This window comes from Xenopus tropicalis, chromosome 1, assembly GCF_000004195.4.
Source record: "Xenopus tropicalis strain Nigerian chromosome 1, UCB_Xtro_10.0, whole genome shotgun sequence".
NCBI classification, from domain to species: Eukaryota; Metazoa; Chordata; class Amphibia; order Anura; family Pipidae; genus Xenopus; species Xenopus tropicalis.
Genome location: NC_030677.2, coordinates 108,917,420 through 108,938,685, shown reverse-complemented (window position 1 = coordinate 108,938,685; position 21,266 = coordinate 108,917,420).

Sequence of the window (21,266 nt, the reverse complement as noted above, 5' to 3'; positions counted from 1 at the left end):
AATCAATTACGTTAACATCTCAATGCTATAACAGGTTATTACTACATAGCGATTTACTGAATAATAATTGGATTTTCCATTTTTCTATGATTTAAAGGGGAAATAAAGAATTTCATGAAGACCCTAAGGTATATGTAGATATTTCAATTCATCCTTTTACATTTGTTATATGGTGGTACCTGAAGTAACCCGTTAATAGAGTTAAAAGATCACTTATGTTACCATCTCAATGCTATAACGGGTTATTACTACACTGCTATTTACTGAATAATAATTGGATTTTGCATTTTTATATGATTTAAGGAGAAATCAAGAATTTCATGAAGATGGCAAGTGGCGCCTGTGTTTGCTCACGGCCTTCCTGACAAACACTGTAGCTGCCTAGAAACGCTAGCACCCTAAGGTATATGTACATATTTCAATTCTTCTTTTTTCATTTGCGATATGGTGGTACCTGAAATAACCCGTTAATAGAGTTAAAAGATCACTTATGTTACCATCTCAATGCTATAACGGGTTATTACTACACTGCTATTTACTGAATAATAATTGGATTTTGCATTTTTATATGATTTAAGGAGAAATCAAGAATTTCATGAAGATGGCAAGTGGCGCCTGTGTTTGCTCACGGCCTTCCTGACAAACACTGTAGCTGCCTAGAAATGCTAGCACCCTAAGGTATATGTAGATATTTCAATTCATCCTTTTACATTTGTTATATGGTGGTACCTGAAGTAACCCGTTAATAGAGTTAAAAGATCACTTATGTTACCATCTCAATGCTATAACGGGTTATTACTACACTGCTATTTACTGAATAATAATTGGATTTTGCATTTTTATATGATTTAAGGAGAAATCAAGAATTTCATGAAGATGGCAAGTGGCGCCTGTGTTTGCTCACGGCCTTCCTGACAAACACTGTAGCTGCCTGGAAACGCTAGCACCCTAAGGTATATGTACATATTTCAATTCTTCTTTTTTCATTTGCCATATGGTGGTACCTGAAATAACCCGTTAATAGAGTTAAAAGATCACTTATGTTACCATCTCAATGCTATAACGGGTTATTACTACACTGCTATTTACTGAATAATAATTGGATTTTGCATTTTTATATGATTTAAGGAGAAATCAAGAATTTCATGAAGATGGCAAGTGGCGCCTGTGTTTGCTCACGGCCTTCCTGACAAACACTGTAGCTGCCTAGAAACGCTAGCACCCTAAGGTATATGTACATATTTCAATTCTTCTTTTTTCATTTGCCATATGGTGGTACCTGAAATAACCCGTTAATAGAGTTAAACGATCAATTATGTTAACATCTCAATGCTATAACGGGTTATTACTACATAGCGATTTACTGAATAATAATTGGATTTTCCATTTTTCTATGATTTAAAGGGGAAATAAAGAATTTCATGAAGACCCTAAGGTATATGTAGATATTTCAATTCATCCTTTTACATTTGTTATATGGTGGTACCTGAAGTAACCCGTTAATAGAGTTAAAAGATCACTTATGTTACCATCTCAATGCTATAACGGGTTATTACTACACTGCTATTTACTGAATAATAATTGGATTTTGCATTTTTATATGATTTAAGGAGAAATCAAGAATTTCATGAAGATGGCAAGTGGCGCCTGTGTTTGCTCACGGCCTTCCTGACAAACACTGTAGCTGCCTAGAAACGCTAGCACCCTAAGGTATATGTACATATTTCAATTCTTCTTTTTTCATTTGCCATATGGTGGTACCTGAAATAACCCGTTAATAGAGTTAAACGATCAATTACGTTAACATCTCAATGCTATAACAGGTTATTACTACATAGCGATTTACTGAATAATAATTGGATTTTCCATTTTTCTATGATTTAAAGGGGAAATAAAGAATTTCATGAAGACCCTAAGGTATATGTAGATATTTCAATTCATCCTTTTACATTTGTTATATGGTGGTACCTGAAGTAACCCGTTAATAGAGTTAAAAGATCACTTATGTTACCATCTCAATGCTATAACGGGTTATTACTACACTGCTATTTACTGAATAATAATTGGATTTTGCATTTTTATATGATTTAAGGAGAAATCAAGAATTTCATGAAGATGGCAAGTGGCGCCTGTGTTTGCTCACGGCCTTCCTGACAAACACTGTAGCTGCCTAGAAACGCTAGCACCCTAAGGTATATGTACATATTTCAATTCTTCTTTTTTCATTTGCGATATGGTGGTACCTGAAATAACCCGTTAATAGAGTTAAAAGATCACTTATGTTACCATCTCAATGCTATAACGGGTTATTACTACACTGCTATTTACTGAATAATAATTGGATTTTGCATTTTTATATGATTTAAGGAGAAATCAAGAATTTCATGAAGATGGCAAGTGGCGCCTGTGTTTGCTCACGGCCTTCCTGACAAACACTGTAGCTGCCTAGAAATGCTAGCACCCTAAGGTATATGTAGATATTTCAATTCATCCTTTTACATTTGTTATATGGTGGTACCTGAAGTAACCCGTTAATAGAGTTAAAAGATCACTTATGTTACCATCTCAATGCTATAACGGGTTATTACTACACTGCTCTTTACCGAATAATAATTGGATTTTGCATTTTTATATGATTTAAGGAGAAATCAAGAATTTCATGAAGACTTAAAGTGGCGCCTGTGTTTGCTCACGGCCTTCCTGACAAACACTGTAGCTGCCTAGAAACGCTAGCACCCTAAGGTATATGTACATATTTCAATTCTTCCTTTTTCATTTGCCATATGGTGGTACCTGAAATAACCCGTTAATAGAGTTAAACGATCAATTATGTTAACATCTCAATGCTATAACGGGTTATTACTACATAGCGATTTACTGAATAATAATTGGATTTTCCATTTTTCTATGATTTAAAGGGGAAATAAAGAATTTCATGAAGACCCTAAGGTATATGTAGATATTTCAATTCATCCTTTTACATTTGTTATATGGTGGTACCTGAAGTAACCCGTTAATAGAGTTAAAAGATCACTTATGTTACCATCTCAATGCTATAACGGGTTATTACTACACTGCTCTTTACTGAATAATAATTGGATTTTGCATTTTTATATGATTTAAGGAGAAATCAAGAATTTCATGAAGACTTAAAGTGGCGCCTGTGTTTGCTCACGGCCATCCTGACAAACACTGTAGCTGCCTAGAAATGCTAGCACCCTAAGGTATATGTATATATTTCAATTCTTCTTTTTTCACTTGCCATATGGTGGTACCTGAAATAACCCGTTAATAGAGTTAAAAGATCACTTATGTTACCATCTCAATGCTATAACGGGTTATTACTACACTGCTATTTACTGAATAATAATTGGATTTTGCATTTTTATATGATTTAAGGAGAAATCAAGAATTTCATGAAGATGGCAAGTGGCGCCTGTGTTTGCTCACGGCCTTCCTGACAAACACTGTAGCTGCCTAGAAACGCTAGCACCCTAAGGTATATGTACATATTTCAATTCTTCTTTTTTCATTTGCCATATGGTGGTACCTGAAATAACCCGTTAATAGAGTTAAACGATCAATTACGTTAACATCTCAATGCTATAACAGGTTATTACTACATAGCGATTTACTGAATAATAATTGGATTTTCCATTTTTCTATGATTTAAAGGGGAAATAAAGAATTTCATGAAGACCCTAAGGTATATGTAGATATTTCAATTCATCCTTTTACATTTGTTATATGGTGGTACCTGAAGTAACCCGTTAATAGAGTTAAAAGATCACTTATGTTACCATCTCAATGCTATAACGGGTTATTACTACACTGCTATTTACTGAATAATAATTGGATTTTGCATTTTTATATGATTTAAGGAGAAATCAAGAATTTCATGAAGATGGCAAGTGGCGCCTGTGTTTGCTCACGGCCTTCCTGACAAACACTGTAGCTGCCTAGAAACGCTAGCACCCTAAGGTATATGTACATATTTCAATTCTTCTTTTTTCATTTGCCATATGGTGGTACCTGAAATAACCTGTTAATAGAGTTAAAAGATTACTTATGTTACCATCTCAATGCTATAACGGGTTATTACTACACTGCTATTTACTGAATAATAATTGGATTTTGCATTTTTATATGATTTAAGGAGAAATCAAGAATTTCATGAAGATGGCAAGTGGCGCCTGTGTTTGCTCACGGCCTTCCTGACAAACACTGTAGCTGCCTGGAAACGCTAGCACCCTAAGGTATATGTACATATTTCAATTCTTCTTTTTTCATTTGCCATATGGTGGTACCTGAAATAACCCGTTAATAGAGTTAAAAGATCACTTATGTTACCATCTCAATGCTATAACGGGTTATTACTACACTGCTATTTACTGAATAATAATTGGATTTTGCATTTTTATATGATTTAAGGAGAAATCAAGAATTTCATGAAGATGGCAAGTGGCGCCTGTGTTTGCTCACGGCCTTCCTGACAAACACTGTAGCTGCCTAGAAATGCTAGCACCCTAAGGTATATGTACATATTTCAATTCTTCTTTTTTCATTTGCCATATGGTGGTACCTGAAATAACCCGTTAATAGAGTTAAACGATCAATTACGTTAACATCTCAATGCTATAACAGGTTATTACTACATAGCGATTTACTGAATAATAATTGGATTTTCCATTTTTCTATGATTTAAAGGGGAAATAAAGAATTTCATGAAGACCCTAAGGTATATGTAGATATTTCAATTCATCCTTTTACATTTGTTATATGGTGGTACCTGAAGTAACCCGTTAATAGAGTTAAAAGATCACTTATGTTACCATCTCAGTGCTATAACGGGTTATTACTACACTGCTATTTACTGAATAATAATTGGATTTTGCATTTTTATATGATTTAAGGAGAAATCAAGAATTTCATGAAGATGGCAAGTGGCGCCTGTGTTTGCTCACGGCCTTCCTGACAAACACTGTAGCTGCCTAGAAACGCTAGCACCCTAAGGTATATGTACATATTTCAATTCTTCTTTTTTCATTTGCCATATGGTGGTACCTGAAATAACCCGTTAATAGAGTTAAAAGATCACTTATGTTACCATCTCAATGCTATAACGGGTTATTACTACACTGCTCTTTACTGAATAATAATTGGATTTTGCATTTTTATATGATTTAAGGAGAAATCAAGAATTTCATGAAGATGGCAAGTGGCGCCTGTGTTTGCTCACGGCCTTCCTGACAAACACTGTAGCTGCCTAGAAATGCTAGCACCCTAAGGTATATGTACATATTTCAATTCTTCTTTTTTCATTTGCCATATGGTGGTACCTGAAATAACCCGTTAATAGAGTTAAACGATCAATTACGTTAACATCTCAATGCTATAACAGGTTATTACTACATAGCGATTTACTGAATAATAATTGGATTTTCCATTTTTCTATGATTTAAAGGGGAAATAAAGAATTTCATGAAGACCCTAAGGTATATGTAGATATTTCAATTCATCCTTTTACATTTGTTATATGGTGGTACCTGAAGTAACCCGTTAATAGAGTTAAAAGATCACTTATGTTACCATCTCAATGCTATAACGGGTTATTACTACACTGCTATTTACTGAATAATAATTGGATTTTGCATTTTTATATGATTTAAGGAGAAATCAAGAATTTCATGAAGATGGCAAGTGGCGCCTGTGTTTGCTCACGGCCTTCCTGACAAACACTGTAGCTGCCTAGAAACGCTAGCACCCTAAGGTATATGTACATATTTCAATTCTTCTTTTTTCATTTGCCATATGGTGGTACCTGAAATAACCCGTTAATAGAGTTAAACGATCAATTATGTTAACATCTCAATGCTATAACGGGTTATTACTACATAGCGATTTACTGAATAATAATTGGATTTTCCATTTTTCTATGATTTAAAGGGGAAATAAAGAATTTCATGAAGACCCTAAGGTATATGTAGATATTTCAATTCATCCTTTTACATTTGTTATATGGTGGTACCTGAAGTAACCCGTTAATAGAGTTAAAAGATCACTTATGTTACCATCTCAATGCTATAACGGGTTATTACTACACTGCTATTTACTGAATAATAATTGGATTTTGCATTTTTATATGATTTAAGGAGAAATCAAGAATTTCATGAAGATGGCAAGTGGCGCCTGTGTTTGCTCACGGCCTTCCTGACAAACACTGTAGCTGCCTAGAAACGCTAGCACCCTAAGGTATATGTACATATTTCAATTCTTCTTTTTTCATTTGCCATATGGTGGTACCTGAAATAACCTGTTAATAGAGTTAAAAGATTACTTATGTTACCATCTCAATGCTATAACGGGTTATTACTACACTGCTATTTACTGAATAATAATTGGATTTTGCATTTTTATATGATTTAAGGAGAAATCAAGAATTTCATGAAGATGGCAAGTGGCGCCTGTGTTTGCTCACGGCCTTCCTGACAAACACTGTAGCTGCCTGGAAACGCTAGCACCCTAAGGTATATGTACATATTTCAATTCTTCTTTTTTCATTTGCCATATGGTGGTACCTGAAATAACCCGTTAATAGAGTTAAAAGATCACTTATGTTACCATCTCAATGCTATAACGGGTTATTACTACACTGCTATTTACTGAATAATAATTGGATTTTGCATTTTTATATGATTTAAGGAGAAATCAAGAATTTCATGAAGATGGCAAGTGGCGCCTGTGTTTGCTCACGGCCTTCCTGACAAACACTGTAGCTGCCTAGAAATGCTAGCACCCTAAGGTATATGTACATATTTCAATTCTTCTTTTTTCATTTGCCATATGGTGGTACCTGAAATAACCCGTTAATAGAGTTAAACGATCAATTACGTTAACATCTCAATGCTATAACAGGTTATTACTACATAGCGATTTACTGAATAATAATTGGATTTTCCATTTTTCTATGATTTAAAGGGGAAATAAAGAATTTCATGAAGACCCTAAGGTATATGTAGATATTTCAATTCATCCTTTTACATTTGTTATATGGTGGTACCTGAAGTAACCCGTTAATAGAGTTAAAAGATCACTTATGTTACCATCTCAGTGCTATAACGGGTTATTACTACACTGCTATTTACTGAATAATAATTGGATTTTGCATTTTTATATGATTTAAGGAGAAATCAAGAATTTCATGAAGATGGCAAGTGGCGCCTGTGTTTGCTCACGGCCTTCCTGACAAACACTGTAGCTGCCTAGAAACGCTAGCACCCTAAGGTATATGTACATATTTCAATTCTTCTTTTTTCATTTGCCATATGGTGGTACCTGAAATAACCCGTTAATAGAGTTAAAAGATCACTTATGTTACCATCTCAATGCTATAACGGGTTATTACTACACTGCTCTTTACTGAATAATAATTGGATTTTGCATTTTTATATGATTTAAGGAGAAATCAAGAATTTCATGAAGATGGCAAGTGGCGCCTGTGTTTGCTCACGGCCTTCCTGACAAACACTGTAGCTGCCTAGAAACGCTAGCACCCTAAGGTATATGTACATATTTCAATTCTTCTTTTTTCATTTGCCATATGGTGGTACCTGAAATAACCCGTTAATAGAGTTAAAAGATCACTTATGTTACCATCTCAATGCTATAACGGGTTATTACTACACTGCTATTTACTGAATAATAATTGGATTTTGCATTTTTATATGATTTAAGGAGAAATCAAGAATTTCATGAAGATGGCAAGTGGCGCCTGTGTTTGCTCACGGCCTTCCTGACAAACACTGTAGCTGCCTAGAAACGCTAGCACCCTAAGGTATATGTACATATTTCAATTCTTCTTTTTTCATTTGCCATATGGTGGTACCTGAAATAACCCGTTAATAGAGTTAAACGATCAATTACGTTAACATCTCAATGCTATAACAGGTTATTACTACATAGCGATTTACTGAATAATAATTGGATTTTCCATTTTTCTATGATTTAAAGGGGAAATAAAGAATTTCATGAAGACCCTAAGGTATATGTAGATATTTCAATTCATCCTTTTACATTTGTTATATGGTGGTACCTGAAGTAACCCGTTAATAGAGTTAAAAGATCACTTATGTTACCATCTCAATGCTATAACGGGTTATTACTACACTGCTATTTACTGAATAATAATTGGATTTTGCATTTTTATATGATTTAAGGAGAAATCAAGAATTTCATGAAGATGGCAAGTGGCGCCTGTGTTTGCTCACGGCCTTCCTGACAAACACTGTAGCTGCCTAGAAACGCTAGCACCCTAAGGTATATGTATATATTTCAATTCTTCTTTTTTCATTTGCCATATGGTGGTACCTGAAATAACCCGTTAATAGAGTTAAACGATCAATTACGTTAACATCTCAGTGCTATAACGAGTTATTACTACATAGCTATTTACTGAATAATAATTGGATTTTCCTTGTTTATATGATTTAAAGTGGAAAACAAAAAATTGCATGAAGACCCTAAGGTATATGTATATATTTCAATTCTTCTTTTTTCATTTGCCATATGGTGGTACCTGAAATAACCCGTTAATAGAGTTAAACGATCAATTACGTTAACATCTCAGTGCTATAACGGGTTATTACTAAATAGCGATTTACTGAATAACAATTGGATTTTCCATTTTTCTATGATTTAAAGGGGAAATAACGAATTTCATGAAGACTCTAATGTATTTGTATATATTTCAATTCTTTTTATGTTTGCCATATGGTGGTACCTGACATAACCCGTTAATAGAGTTAAAAGATCACTTATGTTACCATCTCAATGCTATAACGGGTTATTACTACACTGCTATTTACTGAATAATAATTGGATTTTGCATTTTTATATGATTTAAGGAGAAATCAAGAATTTCATGAAGATGGCAAGTGGCGCCTGTGTTTGCTCACGGCCTTCCTGACAAACACTGTAGCTGCCTGGAAACGCTAGCACTCTAAGGTATATGTATATATTTCAATTCTTCTTTTTTCATTTGCCATATGGTGGTACCTGAATTAACCCGTTAATAGAGTTAAAATACCAATTATGTTGACATCTCAATTCTATAACGGGTTATTACTAAATAGCGATTTACTGAATAATCATTGGATTTTCCATTTTTCTATGATTTAAAGGGGAAATAAAAATTTCATGAAGACCCTAAGGTATATGTATATATTTCAATTCTTATTTTTTCATTTGCCATATGGTGGTACCTGAAGTAACCCGTTAATAGAGTTAAAAAATCAATTATGTTGACATCTCAATGCTATAATGGGCTAATACTACATAGCTATTACAGCATAAAATGTATGTATTAATTTGCAGACTTTTCTGAAGATTGGTATATATTGCTAACTTAGCTTTCTAAATTATTACAGACTTCAAGAATTACAGATGAGAATAAAGTCATTTGCTGCAGATCAACTCAGAAGTGGAATGCAAACAAAGGGACCTTAAAAGGCCACTTTCTGATATCCTAAAACAAGTGCCATCTGTTATCCTTGCAGGTGATCTCATATATATATATATATATATATATATATATATATATATATATATATATATATATATATATATAAAATAAAGCACAGCCAGCACCAAGGGTCTTATATTTTAAAAACAATCTCAAGTGTATTGCATGTATAACCAACGATTCGGTTCCTTTTGAGACCTTTTTCAAGGTGTATATATATATATATATATTGTGGTCATAAATTCCACACTCACAGGGCTTATGAAAGCAAAAAGTATTTTATTGGCAAAAGACGAACGTTTCGGCTGGCACAGCAGCCTTTCTCAAAGTGAATGTGCAACAAACAAATTCCCCAATAAACCCAACCGTGGCGCCAAAACCAGTGTGACGTCATACACTGGGCGTGTGTGAAAAGTAAATGAGTAAATGGAACGAAATAAATGTAAAAATAAGGCAATAAAGTGAGAAATTTAAAAGGAAGGAGTGTGATTACCAGGAGAGAGACACCCAGTGTGAGCGAAAATGAACAGTGAAAAGTGAATTAAAAATGCTTGTATGCTCCTGTACTGAACTATAACTCGCACCTAATACCCATAAAATGTTGCAGTAATGGGACCAAAATCTACCAGCAAGGTAGTAGCAGCAATACATATCATAATAGGGCGGAACCACCAGAGGAGAAAAGTGTAGGACAACGTATCTGTCACTCGGGTATAAGCGTAACTGGTAGAGCAGCTTAAATACGTGGCATACATTAGCCGTCAAAGAGAAGCGGCTGAAAGTTTATACAAGCGGTGCAGTTCGCTTCGAGGTGGCGCATGTCAGCGCTTAGTAGGGCAATGCGCCAAGGTAACATATAGCAGTGCAACCGAGGATGGCTAGCAGCACGTATGAATATGGAATCCGTGCCCTTTGGGGGACCCAATTATATCAATACTGTGCGCAGATATGTACCATCCGGGGTGTGGAAGTCATATACGGAGTATGCTCAAAGGGTTAATAAAGAATTTTTACAAATCAGTGTCATTTATTCGGGCATGGGTACTGTACTCCAATGGACAAGAAAGGTGTTGGTGTACGAGCCTAGCACAGGACGGACCGCCATACACCATAAACTTGTCCAGAACAGACACCGAGGTAAGAGCCAAACAGATTGGTGTATAGGTACTGCGAGTATTAGTAATAAGAAAATAGTACAGATGGGTACAAGCTAGCGAGAATAACAAGTGGTGTGTATTAAAAACAAAGTAGACTGACTCTACTAAACTGATTGACACTGAATTACTTTAAGTTTGAACTTTCATATTAACTTCAAACCAGCGGCACCAGTATGGGCTCCAATGTCGCTCCTTCATTTGCAAACCTGTATATGTCTGATTATGAAAATCCCTACATCTTTCCTAAATATGGTACACATATTTATAGACTGTTCCGCTATATTGACGACCTACTGATCCTATGGTCGGGTTCACAGGAACAATTCTCGACAATGCTCCAGGAGTTAAATGATCTCCCCACCACCATTAGGTTTACAGCCCAAATAGATCCTGTATCAGTTGCCTTTCTGGATCTAACAATTACTCTTTCTGGCTCCACCTTCACCACCACTACTTATCGGAAGGCCACTGACCGCAACACATTATTACATCATTCTTCCTGCCATCCCCCGCACCTACTCAGGAGCATCCCCTACTCACAAATGGTAAGAATGGTGCGCAACAACTCTGATCAACATCTTTTACACCAACAACTTGATGATTTTGTTCAACGATTTTTACAGAGGGGTTATATTCTGCATGACCTACTTCAGAGCAAAGAAAGAGCACTTCGCTTGCCCCGTATACAGACCCTGGATACATGCAAACATCCCCTATCGAATGACCAGAATGAACGATTGACTTTCATCACAACATTTACCCCTGATAAGAAACCACTGACAGACTCCATACTTTACCATTGGTCAGTAGTTGAAAAAGATCGCTCACTCCCTCCCGTCTTTAGGACTCCCCCTCACATCGCGTATCGCAGAGGAAAGAGCCTACGTGACTTATTAGTCAAAACGGACCCCCTCCACAGCTATTCTTCAGAGTCACCAACCACCTGGTTACCATCAGCTCGGCTTGGTTGCTACAAATGCCCCAACTGCATCACTTGCAGTTCACTCATCACGGGCCCAGTGTTTCATCACCCCCACACTGGCAAGGCAATACAAATTAAACACAGACTGACATGCACCTCAAAGTATGTTATATACTTCATCAAGTGCCCCTGTGGTCTCATGTACATTGGTAAAACTGTTACCTCCTTCAGAGACCGAATGGCGAACCATCGATCAGCTATACGTTCGGCTCTAGCAACAGGGTCAGCTGACACTCCGGTAGCCGCACATTTTCTGACAAATAAGCACTCACTGGCCAGTTTACGCAGCATGTTGATTGACTTTATCCCCCCCCCCCCGGCGAGGGGTGGCAACCGTGAGAATCTCCTCCTACGCACTGAGCTTAACTGGATGCACAGACTCAACACCATTAACCCGCATTGCCTGAATGAAATGGTCTCATATTCCCCATTTTATTTCAAATGACTTCGATATGTGCCTTTTCTTCCTCTCCTCTAAGTCTGTCCAGCACATATTCTGCATTGACTATAATTGACCGTCTCATTTGGTTACATGGTTGGATACTTTCAATCTGCTCCTGCAGTAATTGCTTTAATAGTATCCATAATTTTTGTCCATACTGTTTCTTTTGTATGTAGACTGTATCCACCGTCTGGCATTTGCCTTATATTACCTCTGTCCCTGTTGGGTCTCTCGCTTTTTCATCTGATTTTCACTTAATATAATCTTGTATATATATAGGTTTCCCCTTCTAGATGTAATTTTCCTGCAGCCTCCCTACTTTGTTTTTAATACACACCACTTGTTATTCTCGCTAGCTTGTACCCATCTGTACTATTTTCTTATTACTAATACTCGCAGTACCTATACACCAATCTGTTTGGCTCTTACCTCGGTGTCTGTTCTGGACAAGTTTATGGTGTATGGCGGTCCGTCCTGTGCTAGGCTCGTACACCAACACCTTTCTTGTCCATTGGAGTACAGTACCCATGCCCAAATAAATTACACTGATTTGTAAAAATTCTTTATTAACCCTTTGAGCATACTCCGTGTATGACTTCCACACCCCGGACGGTACATATCTGCGCACAGTATTGATATATAGTTACATAGTTACATAGTTACATAGGGTTGAAAAAAGACCATTGTCCATCAAGTTCAACCCATCCGAGTAAACCCAGCACACAACCTATACTAACCAATCTATACACTCACATACATAAACTATATATATACAACCAGTAATACTAACTGTAGATATTAGTATCACAATAGCCTTGGATATTCTGCTTGTTCAAAAACTCATCCAGGCCCCTCTTAAAGGCATTAACAGAGTCTGCCATTACCACATCACTAGGAAGGGCATTCCACAGCCTCACTGCCCTCACCGTGAAAAACCACCTACGCTGCTTCAAATGGAAGCTCTGTTCCTCTAATCTATAGGGGTGACCTCTGGTGCGCTGATTGTTTTTATGGGAAAAAAGAACATCCCCCAACTGCCTATAATCCCCTCTAATGTACTTGTACAGAGTAATCATGTCCCCTCGCAAGCGCCTCTTTTCCAGAGAAAACAACCCCAACCTCGACAGTCTAACCTCATAGCTTAAATCTTCCATCCCCTTTACCAGTTTAGTTGCACGTCTCTGCACTCTCTCCAGCTCATTAATATCCTTCTTAAGGACTGGAGCCCAAAACTGCACTGCATACTCAAGGTGAGGCCTTACCAGGGACCTATAAAGCGGCAAAAATATGTTCTCATCCCTTGAGTCAATGCCCTTTTTTATACAAGACAGCACTTTATTTGCTGTAGTAGCCACAGAATGACACTGCCTGGAATTAGACAACTTGTGATCTACAAAAACCCCTAGATCCTTCTCCATTAAGGATGCCCCCAACACACTACCATTCAGTAGATAGTTTGCGTTTATATTATTCCTACCAAAGTGCATAACTTTGCACTTGTCAACATTGAACCTCATTTTCCAGTTTGCTGCCCAGTTTTCCAATTTTGTCAAATCGCTCTGCAAAGCGGCAGCATCCTGCATGGAACTTATAGTTTTGCACAATTTAGTGTCATCAGCAAAAATAGAAACAGTACTCTCTATGCCCACCTCCAGGTCATTAATAAACAAGTTAAAAAGCAAAGGACCAAGGACTGACCCCTGCGGTACTCCACTAACCACACTGGCCCAATTAGAAAATGTTCCATTTACCACCACTCTTTGTACTCTATCCTTCAGCCAGTTTTCTATCCAATTACAAATATTATGTTCTAGGCCAATATTCCTCAATTTGATCATTAACCTTCTGTGAGGTACTGTATCAAACGCTTTAGCAAAATCTAAGTAGATGACATCAACTGCCATTCCAGCATAATAATATAATTGGGTCCCCCAAAGGGCACGGATTCCATATTCATACGTGCTGCTAGCCGTCCTCGGTTGCACTGCTATATGTTACCTTGGCGCATTGCCCTACTAAGCGCTGACATGCGCCACCTCGAAGCGAACTGCACCGCTCGTATAAACTTTCAGCCGCTTCTCTTTGACGGCAAATGTATGCCACGTATTTAAGCTGCTCTACCAGTTACGCTTATACCCGAGTGACAGATACGTTGTCCTACACTTTTCTCCTCTGGCGGTTCCGCCCTATTATGATATGTATTGCCGCTACTACCTTGCTGGTAGATTTTGGTCCAATTACTGCAACATTTTATGGGTATCAGTGCGAGTTATAGTTCAGTACAGGAGCATACAAGCATTTTTAATTCACTTTTCACTGTTCATTTTCGCTCACACTGGGTGTCTCTCTCCTGGTAATCACACTCCTTCCTTTTAAATTTCTCACTTTATTGCCTTATTTTTACATTTATTTCGTTCCATTTACTCATTTACTTTTAACACACGCCCAGTGTATGACGTCACACTGGTTTTGGCGCCACGGTTGGGTTTATTGGGGAATTTGTTTGTTGCACATTCACTTTGAGAAAGGCTGCTGTGCCAGCCGAAACGTTAGTCTTTTGCCAATAAAATACTTTTTGCTTTCATAAGCCCTGTGAGTGCGGAATTTATGACCACAATATCTATGCCTTGACATTCTGCACCCAGGCATTACTAACCCTATTTTTATACGTGAGTGCCTGATCTCTATGCTCTTCTTTATATATATATATATATATAAAAAACATTTATTGGTGACCCCCAACCAGTGGCTCATGAGCAGCATGTTGCTCACCAACCCCTTGGATGTTGCTCTCAGTGCCCCCAAACCAGGTAGTTATTTTTGAATTCCTGACTTGGTGGCAAGTTTTGGTTGAATAAAAACAAGATTTACTACCAAAGCCTCCTGGAAGCTGATAGTGTGCACAGAGACTGCCTAGTAGCCAATCTTAGCCCTTATTTGGCACCTCCATGAACTTTTATGATGTTTGTGTTGCTCCCCAAGTCTTTTTACATTTGACTGTGGCTCTTGAGTTAGACAGGTTGGGGACTATAGTTAATCAATAATGGAAGGCTATTGATCCTGCGGAAACTGAGTACGACGTAAGATGTGCTTAGGAGAATCAGTGAACTCCTGCTCTAGGAAGATCATTCAGAAAGCTTATTGCAGTGCATTGGAAATTTGTGAGCGGATATCTCCTGACCTAAACCATTTATTTTTTGTAGTGCAAATATATTGAAAAATTACTTGTTTATTGAAGAGAAAGCCATATAAACAATTGTGTTTTGAAGGTGAACCACCCCTTTAAGTTCTAAACTCACATTTTGAGTTGCCCCCAAGTATTAAATGAAAATCATCATGAAAAGAAACCTAAATTGATAGCTTGGCTTCAAAGCAAGCATGTTGTTTTATAATTAGCCTGTAAAAAATAAAAATGATTGAAATGGAAAGTGACAAAATAGCTTTACAAAGTATTGTTCTTCAAATAAAATCAGTTCATTTTTTTTATAGCCTACAGAGCTCATACCCTCTCTTTCCCTTTCCTGACAGCTCTAACTGTAACAGGAAGAAGTGTGCGAGAAAAAGGCACAGCTTTGTTCATTCATTGGCTGATGTGACCTAGTATGTAAGTTTGCTCTTAGTTTGTATGTGAATACAGCAGAATTTCTTGGCAACATATATATTTTTTTAAAGACAACATGCAGTTGTATGTACTTAAATAAGCACAACATAGGTAAGACGTTTAGTAAGAATATACATTATCCACTAAGAAAAAAGTGCATTGTTTGCAAAAAGAAGACATGATATTGACTGTAATAAAGAATTTTCTGTACAATTTTTCGTGGTTTGTGGAATTCACATAGGATATGTTAACAAACTTCCCATGTGGAGGAAAATGTGCTTTTAGTCATAAAAAAAAGGAGTAAAAAGGACCAATTTGGATGTAGATATTTACTTTAATGTACTGTTATTTGTTTACCTTCTATAGTGCAGTTCCTTTTATGCTGTCAAGTAAATCAATACTTAGAGATGCAGATCTCTTTGGTACTTAGATCATTTCCTACAGTCTTCCCAGCTACTTTACTTTACATTTGCCATAATAACTGTTCTAGGATTTGGACAAGTAGTTTATGGATAAAGTTCTGTCATATTTATATTTGAGCATAATATTGCATAACCATATACATTTTGCTTACATTAATGTAAAAGCAGTTGCTGAAGATCCTTTGTTTGAAATTCTGTAAGGAATTAAAGTCAACATATTAACATTACTACTGGAATTTATGGCTTAAATAAAAAGCATAGGGAAAAATGCCCTTTTGCTTAACTTAAATATTGGCATTCAAATGCCAAGATACCTTGTAGCAATGTGGACATTATTGTTTTATAATGTGACAATATCATTATATTCCTATCTGCATCTTTTGTGCTTATTTTCACCTATCTGGTTGTAGCGGTCATAAAGACCACTGCAGCGAATGCCTAACATCTGTATAAAGAAGCCATGGAGCAAGGGATCCAGCAATGGCACCATTCTAAAGTCAAGTTTAGCAAAAAGTGCTGATATAGCATGACCCACAATATCGGAGATATTGTGAGAACCCTATAGGTTTAGAAGTGGTGTGGCATTGCCCTTTCTTATTTTGTAATAAAATCTGTATAATCATTTATTCTGAGGTGCAAAAAAGCTTTAAAAGGGGTAGTTCACCTTTAAATTAACGTTAAGTAATTTTTATAGAAGGGCCTTTTGTCAAAGGTGGGTTGCACACAATTTGAAGATGATCATTAGACCAGCTGTTTGTCTTTGCTGACCCTTCCAGCATCAGTGTTTCAGTTTTTGAGATTTTAAGTATAATGTGTGTGTTATATGCCATTTTTATGCAAGAAGATGAGAGAGATTTCCTAAAGATCACCATAATCCTATACAGTGATGCATTTCTGTACCGGGAATTATACATACATACATATACAGTTACTGGCTTTTCGATAAAACAATCCTTGCTCTGAAATGTATTTCCCTTATAATTAAAAGGAGTATAATCAAACCTTCTTAATGTTAACTTGTCTGACCTCTAAATATGTAATTTACCGAGGACATGTTATACTGTACAGTCTCTGGGGGGCACTTAAATCTGCCACAGGCAATCAGAAACTGACCTTGGCCATTTTTATTTGACCTTGAATCAAGCTTCCTATTTCTGTACTCCTTCCTTTGAGGTATACAGTTTCCACTCCTTAGGACCATCCCAAGGTTGTTTTTTTTTTTTCAAGTCTAAGTTGGCAGCCTTTATGTATCAGTTTCTGCCAATCCCATATAAATCAATGACATTCCAATTAATCAACAAACTAATTATTACACATAATGCATACTTTTATCTGTACAAATTTGGAAAGAAAACATTGTATTTGGGGAGTATGGGGAGAGTTTAAGGAATTATCCCTTGTCTTGGCCTCTGTCAGGTTTTTACAAGTTAACTGGCCTTTTTCCTTTATTCTATACAGACAGGCTAGAGCAATAGGTGTTCCCTGTAGTGAGGTTTTCCTATGTCAGTCTATATCCCCGGTTCTGCTTATTGCTCCCAGCTGTTCTGCATTAATTGCATTAAAGGTGCACATTATCTTGAGAGACCTCCCAGCAAAGATTGCCTTATATATACCCTGTTCTGGCATTATCCCTTGCCAGTTTTTAGGTCCACTTACCTGCAACTCACCTGCTGGGCAGGCATTTCTGAACTTGATTTCCTTGAACTCTACCAGCCTTAAACCTTGCCTGAACTATAGACTTTGTTTACCCCCTTCTGTTCTGGATCTTGGACTTACTGCTGTTCCAGTAAAGCTACTAATTTGTCTGTTATGCCTGCATGTACTAGTGCCTACATTCTGCCTTGTTACTTAATAAGCACAACTTAGGTAAGAAGTTTATTAAGAATATACATTATCCAGAGTCTAAGGAAGAAAGTGCATTGTTTGTAATAAGAAGACATGATATTGACTGTAATAAGAATTTTCCATTCCATTTTTTTAATATATTCTGCCTTGTTTTGGTTACTCGGCCGATGCTTAATTAAAGTATCAGTGCCAAGTATCTGTTGTGCCTGTTCCCCAGTCTACTCCTTTCCTAGTCCCTAGTTGTGTGCCAGTTTTCTTTTTCTTGTGTCTATAACACGATATATCATATCAGTATATCTTCACACTGTGCACCCAAACACAAATACTGTAGTGCGAGGTTTCTCCTATTTAGTATACAAGTTTTGGCCACTGTACATGACAGAGAGTACATAAAACCTCAGCCTTGTGATTCCAGCGGAGAACAATAGACAATTCAAAAATACATACATCAGTCCTCTGTGGGCACAAAGGAAACATCTTGTGACTAAAGAGCTATTACAGTTATAGGATCTGTTATCTGGAATGCTTGGGACTTGCATCACCATACCTTTCAGTCTGCTTAAAATCATGTAAATATAAAATAAACCCAATAGGATTGTTTTGGCACCAATATGGATTCATGCATCTTAGTTAACATCAAGTACAAGCTATTTTTAATTATTACAGGGTAGAAGGAAACTAAAGGAAGCTATTTTCTTAAAATGGAGTATAACAAACTTTCCAAATAAAGGCTCCCACACCTGTACTATACAGTTAAACAAGAAATAATTAAACCAACACAATAAAATGAGCATTCTCATAGCAAAATATGACTGTGCTTTTTTACCCAGTGAGTACATTTTGTTCAATTTTGGGGAAACAGACCTGCAGTTATCATGTAGGAATAGATAGTACAACATGTGAGACAGGAGAACCCCTTTGTATGCCAACTCTGTATTCAGGAGTCAGTGAACTGCAACTGAGCCAATATATTTTATATACTGAAGTTAGCATTAATTCCTATTCAACAACAGATTGTGCTCTGAGAATTTGACCTAACATGTATTGCCCATTTGTACAGCTCTGCATTATCTGCAAGTGGTAATCCAATACTTCATGTGAGTAGGAATTTACAGACTTCCCATTTGAGATTAAAGTACTATCTCATATTTTAAAGGATTACATTTCTGAACACTTTAAACAGAAGATATGATTCAGTGCAGCTTCCTTAATAAATTACCCATAATGCTGCTTGTTTCAGAGCCCCATGCTGGTGTGTCAAAGATGCATGAATTTAAAGCATGCATGGAAATGGTAAACGTAATTTGCAATTGTCCTGTTCAAGCATAAATTACAGGGCCAAGATGTGGAGACCTGGAGCATGTTGGCAAAATACAATGATGACAACTCACTCAGCCTGGGTGGAGGGGCAGTAATATGTTATGCATTTCTAATTATAACTAATTTGCTCAGCTCTTCTATTGTGCAAAGGATTGTTACATTTTAAAATCAAATATTAGCATGGTTGATACTACACACAGCTTTCTAAATACATTCTTGTTTACTGAAACATCACAAATGCACAGCCAAACACAAGGGAAACAGTAAAAGACAAGGAGCAACATTATAACTTCTGGCTTCTGTATCTAACTGCTCTTGCATCGTGATATAACTTTTATATAATGTTTTATTGCAGAGCAACATAAACATAATTATGTCAGTATTGCTTCTGTTGTTTTGTATATGTCCCAAAACAATAAAAGTAATGAATATTTAAAGGCACGTAATGTGTTGTCATTGTGCACTGTTAATTGCATACTTTATAAAGCATCCACTCAAACACAGTGCATAAGAGTTGAATATGCTGACATTTGTTAGCAAACTTAGGAATCCATTATGTCCAAAGCTTATGCACATACTTTTACCTTGTTTATGCAGGAACGATAAGAAATAGTTATGTTGCTCAGGACAATACAGTGAGCTATATAATTCTAATAATTAAAAATCAAAATGATTGTTTCATAGTTAGGGTATCAAACAAAGGGTGTGTTCAGTGAAGGGGAATCACAATGTATAGGGATTGTCCCAAGACCATAGAAAAGTTTTTAAAATGAAGATGAGAGCATATTTGTTACTATGGTGTCATTAACTGTGCTGTTCTGTGACTGCCAAAAATTTTCAATATCTGACTAATATGTGCAGCAGCAAGAAAGCTTGATTCCTTGTAACTTTACCAGTTCTTTCTCATCTGTGGACTGTATAATCTACAACTTTTCTATTTAAGGTGGCCATACACAGGCCGATTCTAGCTGCCGATATCGGTCCCTTAGACCGATTTGGCAGCTTATTGGGCCTTATATGCACACTAACGACAGGCCTGCCCGACCGACATCTGGCCTGAAATCGCGTTTGATTTTTAGTCAGATTGGGGACCGCATTTGCTCGTTGACGTGGTCCCTGAACCGACGGACCCCTATACCCGTTGTTCTAATTCGATCGTTTGGCAGATATTAGCGTGTATGGCCACCTTAAGTCTCAAAGCCTAGGGTTTAAGCGTTGTAAATCTAAAGCATTCAACAGAGAAGAGCAGAAATATGTTTCCATCTATTTCCGAATAAGAAAGGGAGAATTAGAAAATGAAAAGTTTGTGGATATATATAGGTCCTTGAGAAAGGTCACACTGTTGTGGCTGAAGTGTTGGACTTTTTTTTGAGTATTTTTGATATTTTTTACTTGCTTGCTTTTTTTGCTTATATATATGTATATATATATCTTACACAGATTACAAAATGTGCCCTTTTCTCACAACCAATTCATAATCTAAACTCAAAGGTTGCCTAGCTTTGCAGAATAAAGGGTCCTAATAATGGTCTTATTCTGTTATAAATAACAAACAAGTAACTTCTTGTAAACTATAGGTCTTCTTACACATTATAATATTGTAAACATGTTTTTAACATAAATGTTTATATCTAATTGAATGTGGATCTATGGGAAATGTCAGCACTCACAGGGTTTTCAAAATGAATAAATAAACAAAAGAACAAAAAAATTGAAGATCCGAGGTGAGGTTTATTAGTCCTACGTTTCAGTTCCCTACTGGAACCTTTGTCAGGGTTCCATTAGGGCAGCGTTTTTCAACTGCTGTTCCGCGGCACACTAGTGTGCCGCGAGATGTTGCCTGGTGTGCCGTAGGTGCAGGGCCGGCCCTGCACCTACGGCACACCAGGCAACATCTCGCGGCACACTAGTGTGCCGCGGAACAGCAGTTGAAAAACGCTGCCCTAATGGAACCCTGACAAAGGTTCCAGTAGGGAA